An 18,139-nucleotide genomic window follows, 5' to 3' on the forward strand; every position below is an offset into this window, starting at 1 on the left:
CCTAAACTTTATATGTGTTTATTTTATCGTTTTAGAAAGTTCATATTTAGGGTGTTAATCAACATACTTGTAAGTAGATCTAAGATCCTGGTAAAATAAAATCCAACAACTGTCCTCAGAGCCATGGTAATTGATTTACTTGTAAGAAATTCGTACTTTAAAACGATTGTTTGTTTGTTTTTGGATGGTATCATGTTGTATTGAGTGTTATTTGATGATTGATTGGTGTTTGTGAATTTTTCGTTAAAAATAATTGAATATCTGTTTCTGGAATTATTTTTATTGGATAGTATGAAAAAAATTAAGCAAGTTACTTTTTTACAGAACTCAATTTCGATTTAATTTGAATTAGTTATGATTTTTTGAAGATTCGAAAAAATCGGAGTTGTGTGCTGAAATTTTCCTGCGATCGCGAAAACTGTCCGTACAGCTCACAATTTTTTTTTGTTTTTCTTCATTTTTTCATGCTTTTTCATGGAATTAACTTCTGATTTTTTGTGTAGTTCTGTATTTATACTATTACTATTCCTAATTCAATTCTAATTATCATATGAATTAATTTAATATTTTTTAAATTTAATTCAAGATATTAGTGTAATTTGAATTTAAAAATAGTTAGTATCTATTTTATTTGCTTAATAATCTATCTTATTTTTAAATTTGATTATATCTTATCTTATTTTTAAATTTAAGGTCAAATTTTAGATATTTTAAATTAAATTTTTTTAAATAATTTGACCTTATTTAAATTTAAAATAAGATAACTATAATCATGTAATTTTAAAAAGATGTAAGATATTTTGCTAACTTTTAAATTTTGTTATTTTATTTATTCAAATTACATTTAAAATCTGAAAAAGATATTCTTATATCTTTTTTAATTTTTTATTTAATTTTTATTTATAAAATAACATTTAAATTTTAAAAGTAGTTAGCAAATTTTGAATTGATATTTAGGTTGGTTGAAACCTAATTTTTCAAAATTGTAGGTTTAATTTTAAATTTAAATTATTTTTAAAATTTCGAATTATTCAATTTTTTTTTTTAAAAAAAAATTTCGAAAAATTATTTTTTATTTAATTAATTATTTCGAAATTAATAATTTAATTTAAAATTAAATAAATCCTACATCCAACTATCCAGCTAACCTTGTTGCTGGAGTATGTGTTTTAGCTTGTGTGTAAATTTTCAAAACATATTATTACTTGATTGCAAATAGGCATGGTTACTTTTTGCCAGATCTAATGATCTGATGGCTCCCTTGGTCAAGTAAATAATTTGTAACAGGTATATTTACAATCTTCTTTCATCTGTGTATGACCTAGCAACATGATAGGATCCATCGAAAGTGTGCCTGTGTGAGCCTATGTGTTTAATTTCATTATACATGCATATAGGTTGTTGTTGCTAAATAAATTATCATAGTTCTTGATAGATTTTATTTAGGCCCATTTAGTTATTGGGCTTATTCAATTAATAACAGTTGTTCTTATTTAGGTTAAATTCCTCTCTTTTGGGCCTTGTGTGAGAGTTGGGAGCCATAGTAGTGGGTACGACATACTGAACCCAGCACCCCCTCACATGAACCACCCCAATTGTGAAGGCCCATTTGTCTGATTTGAATAACTGTACTAGGTTAATTAAACTAGTTTAACCTAATAAAATTGATTAGCAACATAATTAATTTCATTTATTTTGAAATTAATTTAAGAAAATTATAGTTTAAAGAATTCTTTATTCTAAGCTAAACTATATGTATTTTCTTGTATTTAATTAAATATAGAATTATAACCATCTAGATTCTTTCTGGAGCTTAATTTAAATTTTTCATTAAATATTCCTATTTAAGTTGATATTTAGTTATCTACAACTAACCAACTTAAATCTGAATATCTTTTGAATTTCAAATTTCAAAATTAAGTTGAGGAATTTTAGGCATTGGTTATTAAGATTCTTTAAGATATTTTTTAAGTTAATATCTTTTCGAATATTAACTTAAAATGAAATATTTTAGATATTTTTTAGGTTAATATCTTTTCGAATATTAACTTAAAATGGAATATTTTTGAATTAAGTGGTTACAACTTAATTTTTGATATTTAATTAAATTTAAATTTGAAAATATGTAAGTTCTAGATTTTTTCTAATACAACTTAAATTAGATATTTTTTCAAATTTTGTGGAAAAGATACTTAGTCAAATAAGATATTTTCTAGATAGTTATTTCTAGACTACTTATTATTTCTAATATTAAATAGGAAAATATTATACATTGTGAAATTAATTATTTTAAATAATTAATTTTGGTACAATTTATTTTTTCCTAGTATTAAACTAGAGATTAATAATTAAGCCTTCTTTACACTTAATTATTTATTTCGTGAATTTAATACATTTAATTAATTTGAAAATTAAATATCTAAGTTGATTTTCATCATGATACTTAAATATTTCTTTTTCATGACACTTAATTAAATAGAAAATTATTTTTAGTTGAAATTTATTTTTTCAACTAAATTTAAATAATTTTCAAAATATATTTTTTCTTTATTTTATTAATCAAATTTCGAAATTGCATTTCTTAAATGCTGGAATTTTGACTTTTGTTTGAAAAATAGATTAAAGTTGTAAATTATTTATTTTAATTTTGGACCAACTTAAATCAATGATTTTTTCATTAATTGATTAATTTAAAATAAATGAATTAAAATATATTATTAGAAATTGAATTAATTAGTCAAAGGAAAATCTAGATAGGTGATATTTTTGCTTGAAGTATTTTTCTAGTGTATTTAATTAAATAGAAAATTAATATTTAAGTTGATTTTCATCATCATACTTAAATATTTGAAATTTTCTTATATATTTAATTAAATAGGAAAATTATATTTTTGTTGTAAATTAATTTTATTAATTAATTTTGGGCCAACATTAAATTAGAATAATTTTTTCCACGATTTATTTTTATTTTAACATGCATTTTCGAAAATTGTATTCTTAAATACTTAAATTTTCGAAATGCAATATATATTTATAGAAAATTAAATTTGAGTTGTAAATTAATTTAAATTAATTTTGTAACAACTTAAATTGAATATTTTTCTAAATATTTATTGGAAATTATTACTCAGATGGAAATAATTCATATTATTTTCATATCCATCTAAGTAAAATTTATAAATATTAAATTAAAATTTATATTTAGAATTTTTCATTTTAAATTGGAAATTTTAATTAAATAAATATATATTTAAAATAAATAGATTAAATAAAGAGAATCAAAGAAAATACAACTCTCTTTAAATAATGAGCTTTTAATCAAGAGACATTCGATCTCCATTGTGGGTTTTACACCGCGTTTGTTTTAGTGAGTAATCCTCCCTAATGGAGGAACGTTCATTAGCAATTTCGCACCGTTTAATCTCAAATGATAAGTAGTTTGTAAGTGTTTTGTATGGTATGGATCACCCTAATGGTGGCGACCATACTTGACTTGCAAATTGCGAAACAATGGTGGAAGCTCATAAGATAGAATTGTCTTGACTCTCGCCTAAATGAGACAACGCTGAATTCCAATCTTGATCGAATAAAAGGTTGCTAGAATGTTTAACATTTTAGACGAGCTGACAACTCTATTCAATGAATGGTAGCTTTGACTCTCGCCTAAACAGGACACTGTATCAGTTTGTTGAAAACCTTGGAAATTATTTAGGATTGTATGTTTTAGTATTTTCACTGGTCATTCCTACTTGCTATATGTTTAATAATTTCTGAATTGTGTATGAATTTATATTGAACCATGTTAATTTCTGTTATTAAATTGTAGTTTAATTTCGAATCTTCATTGTTGGTCTAACATGTTTGTTTATCTAATGAGATAAATCCCTAATGGATTTTCACCATTAGACATACATAATAGTGTAAGATCTCGAAAGATAAATATTGTATATGCAACATCTAGCTGTTCATCAATTGATGACACCTTAGACTAGTATTTTTACAATATGAAACAAGAAGATTACATAAATAAGATTACTTTGTCTTTCGCTAATCGAAGCATCGTTGGATTCTTATTTATAAACGAAATTATCCTAATTCCTCTTAGCTTATTCATTTCGAATTAGCTTCAAAACATATCATTGGATGAATGGTCTGTAAATCATTTCATGTCATTCTATATTTTCTCTTAAGAAATTAAATGACGCATATGATTATAATCCCGAAATTCTATTCCTAATTGATATAAAACCTCAATCTTAGAAATCTCCTACTTGTATGGGCAAATCAAACTTAGAGTTATATTAGTAGTGGTGGTCCAAGATAGAATTACTCATTATATTTGGTATAAATTTAAGTCTTTGACTTTAATTTTAGATTCCAAACAGAAATTTGCTTATATTTCTAATTCCAGGATGCAATACAGTTACACCTTCACAAGGGTTTAATATCCATCTTCTATTAATGGATTCAAACTGTATGGAATATGAGTTTGGTATTCTGTGACCAGGATCCACTTGCACTATTCTAAGAACTCTTTGATGTAACTATACCTAAGTCATCAAAAGACTCAACCACATTTTTATTAATCTATGGCATTTGTATCTTGTTCATAGTGGTTTTGACAAGATCAATCTCTGCAAAGAGTTAATATGCCTATATCCATTGAAAGTAGTTCATCTCATTCGCAGATGGATGTATATTCAGGGGTGGATATGAGTTTTCGTTGTATTCTTAAAACGATCACTCTAGATTATACCTTATGCAAAGAAATTTGAAATGTTTGAAAATTTTCATTAATTTCTAGCAATGGTTAAAACCATTAAGGTAAGTGGTTAAAGATCTTGCGAACTGATAGGGGTGGAGAAATAGTTAGTAGATATGCAGTTCAAAGATCATTAAATTGATTTTTGAATTATATCCAAACTTACCTCCCCAGAAATTTCGAGTTGCATGTTGATGATTAGTTACTAGTCGTTGCCTAATTCCTTCTATGGTAATACAATTTCAGAATGATGTAATGGTTGTATACTTAATGTAAATCATTACTAGATTCATGGATGACCTAATCAAAATCTTAAGAAAAGCTAGAACTGTTAACCATGATTTGTTAGCTATTCTAAGTGATTAGGGGTGGACCATCCCATAGTCAATAGATAAGAAAGTACTTTTGTAAGATAATGACTAAGTCTGAAAACAAGTAGCAAATAAAGGAGATATTTTTCTTGATTCCAAAAGTGTTCTATCATCTTATATAACATATGATGATCCCACTGCCTCTGTTGTCTTATCACAACCGAAGAGATCAATACCATTTAGTTTTCTTAGACATAATTCACGGTACCTTGTCGTAGTGGGAGAGTTTCTTTGAACTCACCTTCTTATGACTTGGGAGACACTAGTGTTTTAAAATCCATTGTGAGTTTGAACAAGTAATGGATTGTCAAGATAAGAAACTATGAAGAAAAGTCAATAGAACTATGGTTTAATCCATTCACATGGAATAACCTAAACTTTCTATTACAAGGACATAAAAGGAAATTTTCGTTTATAAGTCTATTCAATAGACTTAACAAACTTCTTGTTCGTAGTATTATAGGTTTGAGTTTATCTAAACCTATGGCTTATGGTAAACCTGGTAATTACTTACTCTTATGCAAGCAACTTACTTTAGTAAGATGCTAAAGCATTTTCTTTCTAATGGCAATCTATAGAAGCTTCACAACTTCTTAGGTATATATTTTATTTATCTAAGGAAAAGTCTTAACTATTCCAGAAAAGATAAAGCCATGAAAGAATTTCTTATATCAACAGTGAGAGGTCTTAGATATGCTTTTGTATGCCTTAGGCCAGACACCTGCTGTTGAGTGGGAGTAATGAGTAGGTATCAGATTAATCCAGGAGAAGAACATTGGAACACAATCAAGTAAATCCTAAGATTAAGAAGAGGAACTATATGTTAGTCTATAAGGGTGTGTTTAAAACTCTTAGACTACATCATATCAGATTTCGAAATTTGCCTTTGTGCTAGTAAATCTTTCTGATAAGATGGTGGTTACTCTGGGGGTGGAATAGTGATTTTGGAGAAGTGTAAAAACCTATCTGAAGTCTCTAGGTCTACCAGAGAGAGACTGAATGTTAAGGTTGCAGGAAAGGTACTTATTCAGTCTAAGGAAAGTTCTATACATTTTTGGCATCATTCCAAATTGCCTTAAACTACTAGTGTTAATTTCCTGATTAACCAAAAGTAGTTGCCAAAGATATAGAATCCAGTATCCCAAGAGAGTAGACATATAGAGAGGAATTTCACATTATCAATGATTTTGTGATTAAAGGAAGAGTAATGGTGGAGAAAAGGTTGTGCTTAATACAACCTTTCAGATCCTATTACGAGGAGTTTACTACTACTACACTTGATTTGTATATCAAGGTGTTGAGATTATTTGAAACACATTTTTTGTTTTATATTAGTGCAAGTGGGAGTTTGTTGGGTTTTATGCCCTAAATAAAACTCATTTCAATATAATCAGATTTACTTATTAATATAGATCAGAAATAACATTTAATGTTGCATGGTTCACATGATTTATTTCAAGATTATATGTACAGAATGTATAAATTCATCTGAAACCCTTTTCACATACTTGATCCTGTTTATTGTGTCGTCAACACATTGGAAAGTAAACATGACTATGTGAATAAAGTTTCCTAGATTTATCAGACATAGGGTTTTACTGATATGATAATATACAACAGAGTTTACTTGCATTTGGAGAAGTGCTATGTTCTTTTCAGAGCATTGGTTAAAGTAAAGCTCAGGTTGGATGCATGGAGTATGCGTCGGAAGGGACCGATATTGAACTTTGACTTAGATTTATCAAACTTACCGTAATATCTATTCAAGTCAATATCGCCTAGTTGATCCTAGATCAAATGTTCTCAATCCTGTTATGATTAGGCTCAATCTTGAAAGGCTATTCTTGTTCTTTGATTTGTAAGTTAAGCCTACTTTTAGGTCAGGGTGATACGTACATTTTGGGAACACGGTAGTGCAATTGAGTGGGAGCGCTATCATAAACATGAAATCTATAGCTTCTATCTGGCAAATAGTAAGCAAAGGATGATCTCCTTCGAGCTTGACCAAACGAACATAAATGGTGGAGTACTCATTTCACATAAGTTGAAATATCATTTATACGGAGTCAATTGTTTTAAGGATAAAATACATAGTAGGGTGTTACGGTAATCTAATCCCTTTACAGTGTAGATCGTTCATATAGAGGATCATTGATCAAATTAGGATTATAACAATGGATAACTAATGATGCGTCTATATGGTGGAACATATAGAGCATTCGATATACTGAGAGTGCAATTCTAAGTTCTATGCGTGGATTCAACGAAGAATTAATAAGTTAGTGAATTTTAGTAATAAATTCTTGATCTACTTATTGGAAGCTCGGTTATATAGACCCATGGTCCCCACACTAGTTGAGATAATATTGCTTGTAAGACTCATATAATTGGTTTTGATTAATCAATTATAATTCTCAATTTAGACTATGTCTATTTGTGAAATTTTCACTAAGTAAGGGCGAAATTGTAAAGAAAGAGTTTTAGGGGCATATTTGTTAATTATGATACTTTGTATGGTTCAATTAATAAATATGATAAATGACAATATTATTTAATAATTATTTATAGTTATTAAATAGTTAGAATTGGCATTTAAATGGTTGAATTAGAAAATTGGCGTTTTTGAGAAAATCAGATGCAGAAAAGGTAAAACTGCAAAATTGCAAAAACTGAGGCCCAAATCCACTAGTATAGGGCCGACCACTTTTGTAGGAAATTTAAATTGATATTTTTATTATTTTAATGCCAAATAATTTAAACTTAACCCTAGTGGAATGCTATAAATAGATAGTGAAGGCTTTAGGAAAATTACACTTAAATTTCTACACTTCTGAATCAGAAAACCTGAGCCTTTCTCTCTCTACCTTGGCCGCCACCCTCTCTCTCTCTTCTTCATTGAGATTTCGAAATTCTTAGTGTATGAGTAGTGCCCACACACAGCAAGTGATACATCAATCATAGTGAGGAAGATCGTGAAGAAAGACATTCAGCAAAAGGAGTTTCAACATCAAAGATTCAGAGAAAGAGATCCAGGTTCAGATATTGATAATGCTCTGCTACAGAAAGGAATCAAGGGCTAGATATCTGAACGGAAGGAGTCATTATATTCCACTGTACCCAATGTAAGGTTTCCTAAACTTTATATGTGTTTATTTCATCGTTTTAGAAAGTTCATATTTAGGGTGTTAATCAACATACTTATGAGTAGATCTAAGATCCTGGTAAAATAAATTCCAACAGCAATTGCAATAAAAAATCGTATAGAAACCCCTATTGCAACTACTTTAAAAATTCAAACCGTAAATTTGAAAAGAAAAAGTTAAAAAAAATAGTATATAGATAATTTTTTTTTATATATATATATTTTTTGTTACTTGATACGGTGTTTATTACTTTTTTATTATACATTGTTTATACTGTCTTTTTTAAAATAGTATGAAACTTGTGTGTATCCCCATGTTGACACCTGTTTAATTTTATGCCATCTTTTATATATTTTATTTTAATTTAAAAAAATTAATAAAAGTTTTTAATGTGATGTTGCTTGTCACATTTCTGTATTCTATTTTTTTTTTAAAAAAAAAGTGATAAATAAGACTCAATAAATACTAATTTAAAATGGGTTGTCACATTTAATTTTTTTTTTTAATAAGAATCAAAATTAAAAAAAAAAGCGATAAATAAGACTTGTTTAACGTCATTATTCTTCCATTCTACTTCATCTTTTTTTTTTTATTATTTTTTTTATCTTCTATTTTTGTTCTAGTTTCTTCTTCTTCTTCTTCTTCTTCTTCTTCTTCTTCTTCTTCTTCTTCTTCTTCTTCTTCTTCTTCTTCTTCTTCTTCTTCTTCTTCTTCTTCTTCTCTTGCTTTTGTTAGTAAATTAAAAATGGATAAGAAATATTTCAAAAAAAAAAAAAAAACTCCAAAGTCATACATCTTCTATAGTTTCGAACCCAAAAAAAAATTAATTATTCATTCTCTGAAAAAGAGAAAATCAAAACGTTTGAAACCGTTCATTGAAGGTACAAACTCTAATTTTAAAGTTGATGATGCAGATTTTGAGATACCCAAAGTGCTGAAGGTATTTATGTTATTTTTCCATTGTTTTAGCATTTTTTTTCCTTTTTTGTTGTAGATATTTTGGGTTTCTTTTTCAATTATTTACGTCTACTGCTCATTTTAATTTATTTGTTGTTGTTGTTGTTGTTGTTGTTGTTATGTATTTGGTATTTTTTTGTTTCTTATTTTATGCATATTTTTTAGTGTTTTTAATGGTTGTTTTGTTGTTATATGGCTTGTTCTTTTGAGTCATTTTTTTTTAAGAAAATAGATGAATAGATGTTATCCCAAACCCATTTCTTATTGATCTTCTCATTTCATCATCTTCAAAATGTTCTTCTTCTTAAGTTTGTTTTTTCTTCATTTGTTTGAAAGATTGATCCACATTTTTCTATTGTTGTTTCCATTAGTTCTTACTCTTCTCATCTCCATCATCTTCAAAAAAAAAAATCAGTTTTTTAAGCTTCTTTTTTTAGTTTTTTTTTTGTTTTGTGCATGTTCAGTCTCAGATATCAATTTGAGATTTTGTTCATCACTCCCTGATTTTGTTAAATATATGGTTTGTTATTTCGTATGTACTATTCGGTGTTTAGTATTATATACTTGATTTTTATATTTTTTAATAGTTGTTTTTTGTTGTTTTGAATTATTTTTTTTAATGTATTTAGGATTAGGAAAAAAATTTCAAGGTAAAGGTTCCCTCTCGTGATGTTATAGTAGTCCCTACTGGCAAAAGAGTTTTGAGGTATAATTTTTTTTTGTGATTTTATTTGGTTATTTTGTTTTGTAGTTTTATTGTTATTTTGCAGTTGTTTTAGAAATTTTTTATGTTATTGTTTCAGGATTGGAATTTTAAAAATTTATGTTATGATTGGAAAAATAGTTATTTTCTAGCTGTTCTGGTATTGCTTTGGTGGTTCAGTCTATACGTGTTGAAGATTGAGACTTTGTATGTGTCTTGGGGTATACACAGTATAAAAGAAATAAAAAAAAGTCCAGGACAATATATTTGTAAAAAATACCGTGTGACAGTATTTTTGTAAAATACTGTGGCACAAATTGGATTTGGGGTCCAAATAGGTGAAATTATGTGTTATGGTTATTTATAAATATGTGTGATTATATTTATGTGGTTGTGTTATAATGAGAATGATTTTTAGTCTCTATCTATATTGATTTATATTAATGGAAGGTAAAATGGTTATTTGACCACATTTTATTAAGTGATCATAACCATCAGCCCAAATTTTATATATATATATATGTATATATATCTTTGTATTTTCTTCATTTTTTTTTATCAAATTGAACCCAAATTTCTTTATGTTGGAGCTAATTTTGGTTGGGTTTTGGTTAATTCAATTGAGATTGTAAAGAAAATTGAAGTATGAATCATGCTCTCTCCTTTAATTTCTGAATTAGAATTTTAGAGTTTGAGCTCATATATAGTTTTCTAGAATTGATGATGATGGTGATGGAATTCTTAAGATGGTAAATCGCTATGGTGACTTCAAAACTTGTTGTTTACTGTAAAATATAGACTTCAAAACTTGACCTTGGATTTGTTATGGCTCTTGGTCAGAAAATGAAATTCAAGTATGAATATGGGTAATTTATTGATTCTGTGTTAATTAGAGCATGAAGATAACTACTATGTTTTATGTGAGCGTTACATTCTCTTCTGGGCTTAGAAACTATTGCATAACACTTTGAGTCAGATTAGTATTGTATTTTGGGTGTTGAGTTTGTTGCTTTTCTCAAAGCTTAAAATAGTCGCAGCCCTGGTACATTCACCAAGGCTTAAAATTTATGAACTTGTTTTGGTAGTGTATGTGTAATGTGTTACACACATATGTATATGTCTATGAGGGCATATGTGTTTTTTGATTCCCCAATATCTTTATTAATTAAATACCAAAAATCTCAAAATAAATTAATTCATTATTAATTATATTTATGTATTTCAATTAATTCTGAATTAATTAAATACTCATAATTATTTATAGTAAAATATTTTACTTATATAAGTCTCTTTTTGCCTAATACTTGTATTTACCTTTGTTAGTTTCTAATTGAGATATTTCAGGATCATGAACCTATAACATTAAGCTCTAATAAACTAAAACTAAATAATTAAACTCTTTAATTATATTATTTAATTTATTAATTATAATATTCTTCTACTATAAATTCAGAATTGAACTCTTTATGTTATAGAGATACTTTTATAATAATCTTTTCTTAATCCATCGATATAATCATCTTACAATAGTTCAACTCTCCAATAAATTAGTTCATAAATTAGAATGGAAGAATTAGTATTTTACCCTTCTAATTTATATCTTATTTCTTAAGTACCATTAATTCACCAGTGATTTATTCTATAACCTAATATAGATTTAAGCTCAAAATCATTTAGTATTAGAATTAACCTTTAAGGAAACTAATATACAATCTGTTAAGAAGGATCTGATTCATTTTTTGCCATCCATGTAATTAAATCTCTAAGACAAAAGTCATTAACCTCATTCTTAAGAGAGGCATTAACAAGTGAATTAAAAATTCAATTTACATGAACAAGAGTTCATCAATACTTAGGATTTAGGTTAATCTATAAATGATCATCTATTATGATATGAATAAAGTTTTTATTATTAAATGGCTTTTGTATAAAGACTTTGATTCATATCGTTTCTTGTTATATATACTCATATTATATAAATACCTTTACTGAGATGTCTAACCACATCAATAATCTGAATCTAGATTATTTGTACCAACATGATACTGAGTAACCTACACTTACAACCCCAATTAAAGAATTCTAAAACTTTAATTAGTTGTCGACCATTTTATTCATTCATGTGATCTAGATTGTAAGGATTCATTGAATGATCATAAAGCGTAATTTATTAATTACGGAGATTGTATTGGGATATGTGTGCATCGAAGATACCATTTTTGAAATAAAAATAATTTATCGGGCCCGGCGACTGTGAAAATTTAGCATTGTGGTTAGAAATGTCACGACATTAATGGAGGGATTATTTTGAGAATATTCCGGACTAGGTTAGAATTTTTAGAATGTCGGTTTAATGGATTAGTGAAATTACCAAAATGCCCCTCAGCTTTTTTTTTTTTTAAAAAAATTAAGTTTCTCTAGGGGTAATTTAGTCATTCTTTAGAATAGTTATTTTTTTTATTATTGGCTGACTTTTAAAATAAGAAAGAAAAAAAAAAGAAAGAAAAAGAAAAAAAAATGAAAACCCTATTTAAAGGATTAGCTTACATGGCAAGTTAGCACTTCATTCTTCTTCTCCCCTTCGTGCAAGCCAACAAGCCAACAAGAGAGGCTCTCCTCGCCATTTTATTTTGCCTTTGGAGCATATTATTCAACCTAAGTGCAACCTAGAAGTGATTGAGGTAAGTTTACACCTTATAGGTTGTGATTTTTTATGAATTTTGGTTGGTTTAAGGTTAGAGTTTTGTCTTTCTGTGGCTGTAGGGATTAGACTGAGTTTGGGTTATGTTTAGGCTAGGTTTTTGAGTATGTTAGAGATTGGTTGAGAGGGTTTTCATGGCTTCTTGAATTGAGTGTGGTTTGTTGAAGCCAAAGTTGGATTTTCTCACTTTAAAGGGTGATTTTGAGCAAATTGATAAATTGTAATGAATTAGTTGTTTGGTTATGTTATATTTGCTATATTAAACTGTTCTGGAAGGTTTGAGCAGGTTTGGTGGAGGTTGGATCGGTTTTTGGGGTGAAAAACCAGAAATCCCCATGGCTGCCCAGGGAAAATCGGTCGACTGATTTTTCAGGCACCTGGCAAACCGGTCGACCGGTTCGGCCAGCAGGGGAGGAATTTTGGGTTTTCTCCTCAAGTCCGATATGATTCGAGGTATCTTCCGGAGTGAAATTCAGGGTGTTTTAGCGATGTTTAAGCTAGTTTGATCTGGAAAAAAGTAGGGTGTGTCCGATTATGAGAATCAGAGTCCATTATCAGAAATTTGATTTGGGTTTTTATTGACTTTTGGTTGTCGTGACATAGGACTGGGATCGCCTAACTTGTTTTCCACTCAGGTCAACCCGTACGCTTGAGTTCTGAACTAAGGTAAGAAAAGTGTAAGCACCGTATGTGGCTAAATATTAATGGTTGAATGGTTCTGGCCTTGATTGTTATCAAGACTTTGATTAGATATTTGTTGAGCCTAGGTTATGACCTAGGGTTGGAAACGGTTAATACCGTTACGAGTAATTACTCTTGAAACCGCGGTTAGGTTTCTTACTTATCGTTTGCTTCATTGGGCAACAATAGTGATTGTTGCCCCTGATTTTGCCTAATGTACGTGGACCAACCAGACAAGGACACGTGGACACAAAGGTTTTAGCACTTAAATTAATAACTAAGTCTTTGTTAGGAAAGACATTATCTTGGATATGCCTCCCGGAGAAGGCATGCAAGGTTTTATATGCTCCCAGAGATCAAGATGGCATCAAAGCATCTCCGGGAGGTGTCAGGCTTCCTCTGAGCAGTCATCTCGCATTTAATGTCGCATGGGAGGAGGCGTGTTGGAACTACCACACGCAATAAAGTTTGACGATACAACCCCCAATCTGCACCTACGAGACTATGACCATTAAAGTCTAATGACGGCTACTCTGTGAAGAATCACATCGGTCAAAAGGGAATAAGGACAGCCCTCATAAAATCCCTACAACACCTAGAGATTTGACCATGCATTATCCATGGTATATTCATTGGGAATACACAAATTTATTGATAGTTACAGAAATACATGTACTATAATTCTGGGGATTACCCCACAAAAACACTATAAATACCCCCTCAAAGCTCATTAATGGGGGTTGAGAATTCTGGGTTGCACAAGTGCAAGAAGAGTAAATACTCACCAAGAACATTCTCTGTATTAAATACAATCATAAATATACAGACTCGTGGACTAAAGCTCATTAACGCCCCAACCACGTAAAAAATCCCTCTCTTAATTTCTTTCAGCTCTCTAAACTCTTATTATTTTATTGGTTGCCGAAAACCTCGGTCAACATTTTGGTGCTTTCATTGAGAGCTGAAGAAAGCTTCTGTAAACACACAATACATTACAACAATGGTGGAGACTCGAAGCACTCGTCAACCTCGCCCTCTTGAAGATGCTCAAGACCCAAATGAGGAAGACGTGGCCTCAAGGGTAACTGAGGGTTCCGAGGAAGAAGAAGGAATTCCTGACGATGATTACGAGGGAAACCTCGATGAGTACGCCTACGATGAAGGTAGCTACTCGGAGTTGGTCCTCTTAAGACAAAAGGCTGTCGATCATGAAGCTGAGATCGCAGCCCAAAAAGCACAAAATCAAAAGTTGCAAGAGGTAATGCTGGCCATGCAAAAAACCATGGAGGCAGCTGGGATCCACGTGCATCCTAAAGGCATGCCTGCTGGACTTGGAAAGGAACCAGAGGAATCCTCGCCATGTACCCAAAGGCAAAAATCTAGGGAACCAAGCCCTATAAGGTATCCCGCTGAGGAGAACCAAAAGAAAAACCCTACTTCTACCCACGGGAAAAAGAAAAAGGTCCGCTCAGATTTCCCGAAAGGGAAAGGTCCGCAGAGGGGCGAACTCCAAAAAGGGAGTCTTGGCCCTCAGGATCGAGAGGACCAAAAAAGCGTTTTCGTGCACCAGGAGCCCGGAGGGAGAGGAAGAAGAGGACAGAAATGTGCTCCCGTTGATTTGAGAAATCAAATCAATGGGAATCAAGGTGACCTCCGGGATCACCTTGACCAAAAGAAATACGGACCCGCGGTCTCCACGGGAACATTAAACGAAGGAATCATGGCGGAACTCGCCATACTCCAAAAAGATATTGCCCGAGTCTCCCAGAGACAGAAGGGCGACGACTCCGACTCAGACTGTGAGGACTGGGAGCCATGTGCCAAGCACATCCTGGAAGCAGAGCTCCCCAAGAACTTTAAAATACCCAAAATGGCAGCTTATACCGCGAACTCTGATCCAAGCGACCATCTGTCACGGTTCAAATGGGTCATGACGGTCATGAGAGTCAGCAATGACGCTAAATGTCTGTGCTTTCCGCTTACTCTAAGCGGGTCCGTGGAGGAGTGGTTCAAGAAATTGGAGCAAGGATCCGTGGGCTGCTGGAATAAGTTACAGACCAACTTCCGGAGACAGTTTGTCGCCGCAAGAAAGGTCAATTTGGAGGTCAGCGCCCTGACTAACATCAAGCAGCTGCCTACGGAGACTCTAAAGAATTATATAAAGAGGTTCCGGGAGGAAGCCTTAAAAACCAAGAAAGTTGATGACGCACAACAGCTTGCCCTTCTCCAGGCAAGCATCCGCACCGAGACTCCATTCTTGAACGAACTACAATAGGAAGGAGCTGCAAACCTTCAAGATTTCTAGAAGAGAGTCCAAAAATACATTAACCTTGAAGAAGCCCAAATAGTGGCCTATGGAGGATATTATCCCACCGGGATAGCAGGGTATGTGCCCGGAGCCTAGCCCTCGGGCACTGTGCCAGCAGCAGTTCCACCGATGAGCGGCATACAGTTCTCTGCTACTCCCGGATATAGCCAGGGCCAGGCCTTGGCCCCCGCATCGTCCCATTTTGGAAATCCCTCGGGAATAAATGGACAAGCCCCCTCGCACTCCGCTCCAACTGCCAGCCTAGCCGGTCCTTCCCAGGGCTCGAGGAGTAAAAGGTCCTCCAAAGGCAGCACCCGAACGGAGGAAAAGCGACAGAAAATGGGGTACACTCGCTAATACACCCAGTACTTTGAGTTATCAGACTCCCAAGAACGTGTGTACTTTGCTACTAGGCAAAATACACACTACCGGAGACCACCTCCTCTGTACAAGGATAGTTCCCGGAGGGACCCCAACAAGAGATGCGAATACCATAATGACATTGGGCACAACACCAATGAATACAAAAATCTCAAAGACGAGATCGAAAACTTAATCCGATTGGGACACCTCTACGAGTGGATCAAGAATCGGTTGCCTCATCTCAACCCGGGTCAGGCGGCTGGAGCTTTGCCACAGGGAACACCAGGGGGTGCGACAGGAGTATTGGCTCCAGTTGTTCCCCCCGGAGATGCCCAGCATATTCCCGGTCTGCCACCCAGACCTAACGGGAGAGTGGCCATGATCTCGGGAGGACCCCATATCGGAGGAACTACCCGCAAGGAACTGAAGCGGTACGCAGGGGCCATGAAACACAATGAGGTTTGGGAAGTTACTCAACTTCCAGCTCAAAGGCCCCTGCTTAAGTGGCCGTCCAAGGTGTTTATTGGGCCTCACTTGGTTTTTGCAGTTTTCACAATTTTTATTTCTATTTTCTCAAAAACGCCAATTTTCCAATTCTAATCATTTAAATGCCAAAACTAATTATTTAATAACTAAAATAGATTATTAAATAATATTGTCATTTAATTTAATTATTAATTAGACATATAAAGTCTATTAATAAATAAATAAACCTAGAATCTCTTTTCTTTACAATTTCGCCCCTGCTTAGTGAAAATTCACAAATCAGACATAGTCTAACTTTAGAATTATAATTGATTAATCACAAATCAATTATTGAGTCTTACAAGCAGTATAGTCTCAACTAGAATGGGGACCATGGATCTATATGCTGAGCTTCCAATAGGTGAACCAAATTTACTAAGTAAATTCCTATTTATTAATTCTTCGTTGAATCCACTCTTAGAACTTAGAATTGCACTCTCAGACTTATATAGAGCATATTATATGTTCCACGATATAGATATGCTATCTCATTTAACCATTGTTATAATCTTATTGTGATCAAAGATCCTCTATATAGATGATTTACATCGAGATGGGATAATTTTACCGTTCTCACCCCTCAATGTATTTTGCCCCTTAAAACACTTAGCTACCTGTAAATGATGTTTAGTGATCTAAGAATTAGTCACTTAAACAAGAGCTCATCCATTTACTTCTATTTAGCTAAGCTCGAAGGGAATCATCACTTGACTTCTATACACCAGTAGAAGCTATAGATTCCATATTTATGTTCAGCACTCCCACTCAATCATACTATCATGTTCCCAAAATATACGTATCACCCTGACCCAAAAGTAGGCTTAACTAATAAATCAAAGAACATGAATAGTACTCCTGAGTTGAGCCTAAGCATATCAGGATTTAGATTCTTTTAATCTTAAGATCAACTATTGATATTGACTTGGAAAGATATAACGGTAAGTTTATAATCTCTTAACTAAGTTGCAATATCGGTCCAGTCCAATGTATACTCCATACATTCGAAACTAGTATACTTTACTAATGTCCTGGAACGAACATAACACTTACTCCAAGTGTAAGTACACATCATCGCTTATTATCACATTAGTGTAAATCCAAAACACTGATGAAACAGGGACTTAGTCTTTTGATTCATATGATCACAATTACATTCCACCGTGTTGACGATACTGTGATTGTGAATAAACATATGATCTGGACTTAACTAATTTTGTGTGTAAATGTAATAAACATATTAAACCATTAGCATGTAAAATTCATGCCAACATAAATCACTTCAAATTTTTTATATTGATAACTAATCAGATTGTAAAGGGTTTTATTTAGAGCACAATACCCAACAATAATATGCTCTATATAAGTCTGAGAGTGCAATTCTAAGTTCTAAGAGTGGATTCAACGAGGAATTAATAAGTAGGGATTTACTTAGTAAATTCGGTTCACTTATTGGAAGCTCAGCATATAGATCCATGGTCCCCATTCTAGTTGAGACTATACTGCCTGTAAGACTCAATAATTGATTTGTGATTAATCAATTCTAATTCTAAAGTTAGACTATGTCTAATTTGTGAATTTTCACTAAGCAGGGGTGAAATTGTAAAGAAAAGAGATTCTAAGGTTAT

Source organism: Cannabis sativa, chromosome 1 (genome assembly GCF_029168945.1).
Source record: "Cannabis sativa cultivar Pink pepper isolate KNU-18-1 chromosome 1, ASM2916894v1, whole genome shotgun sequence".
NCBI classification, from domain to species: domain Eukaryota; kingdom Viridiplantae; phylum Streptophyta; class Magnoliopsida; order Rosales; family Cannabaceae; genus Cannabis; species Cannabis sativa.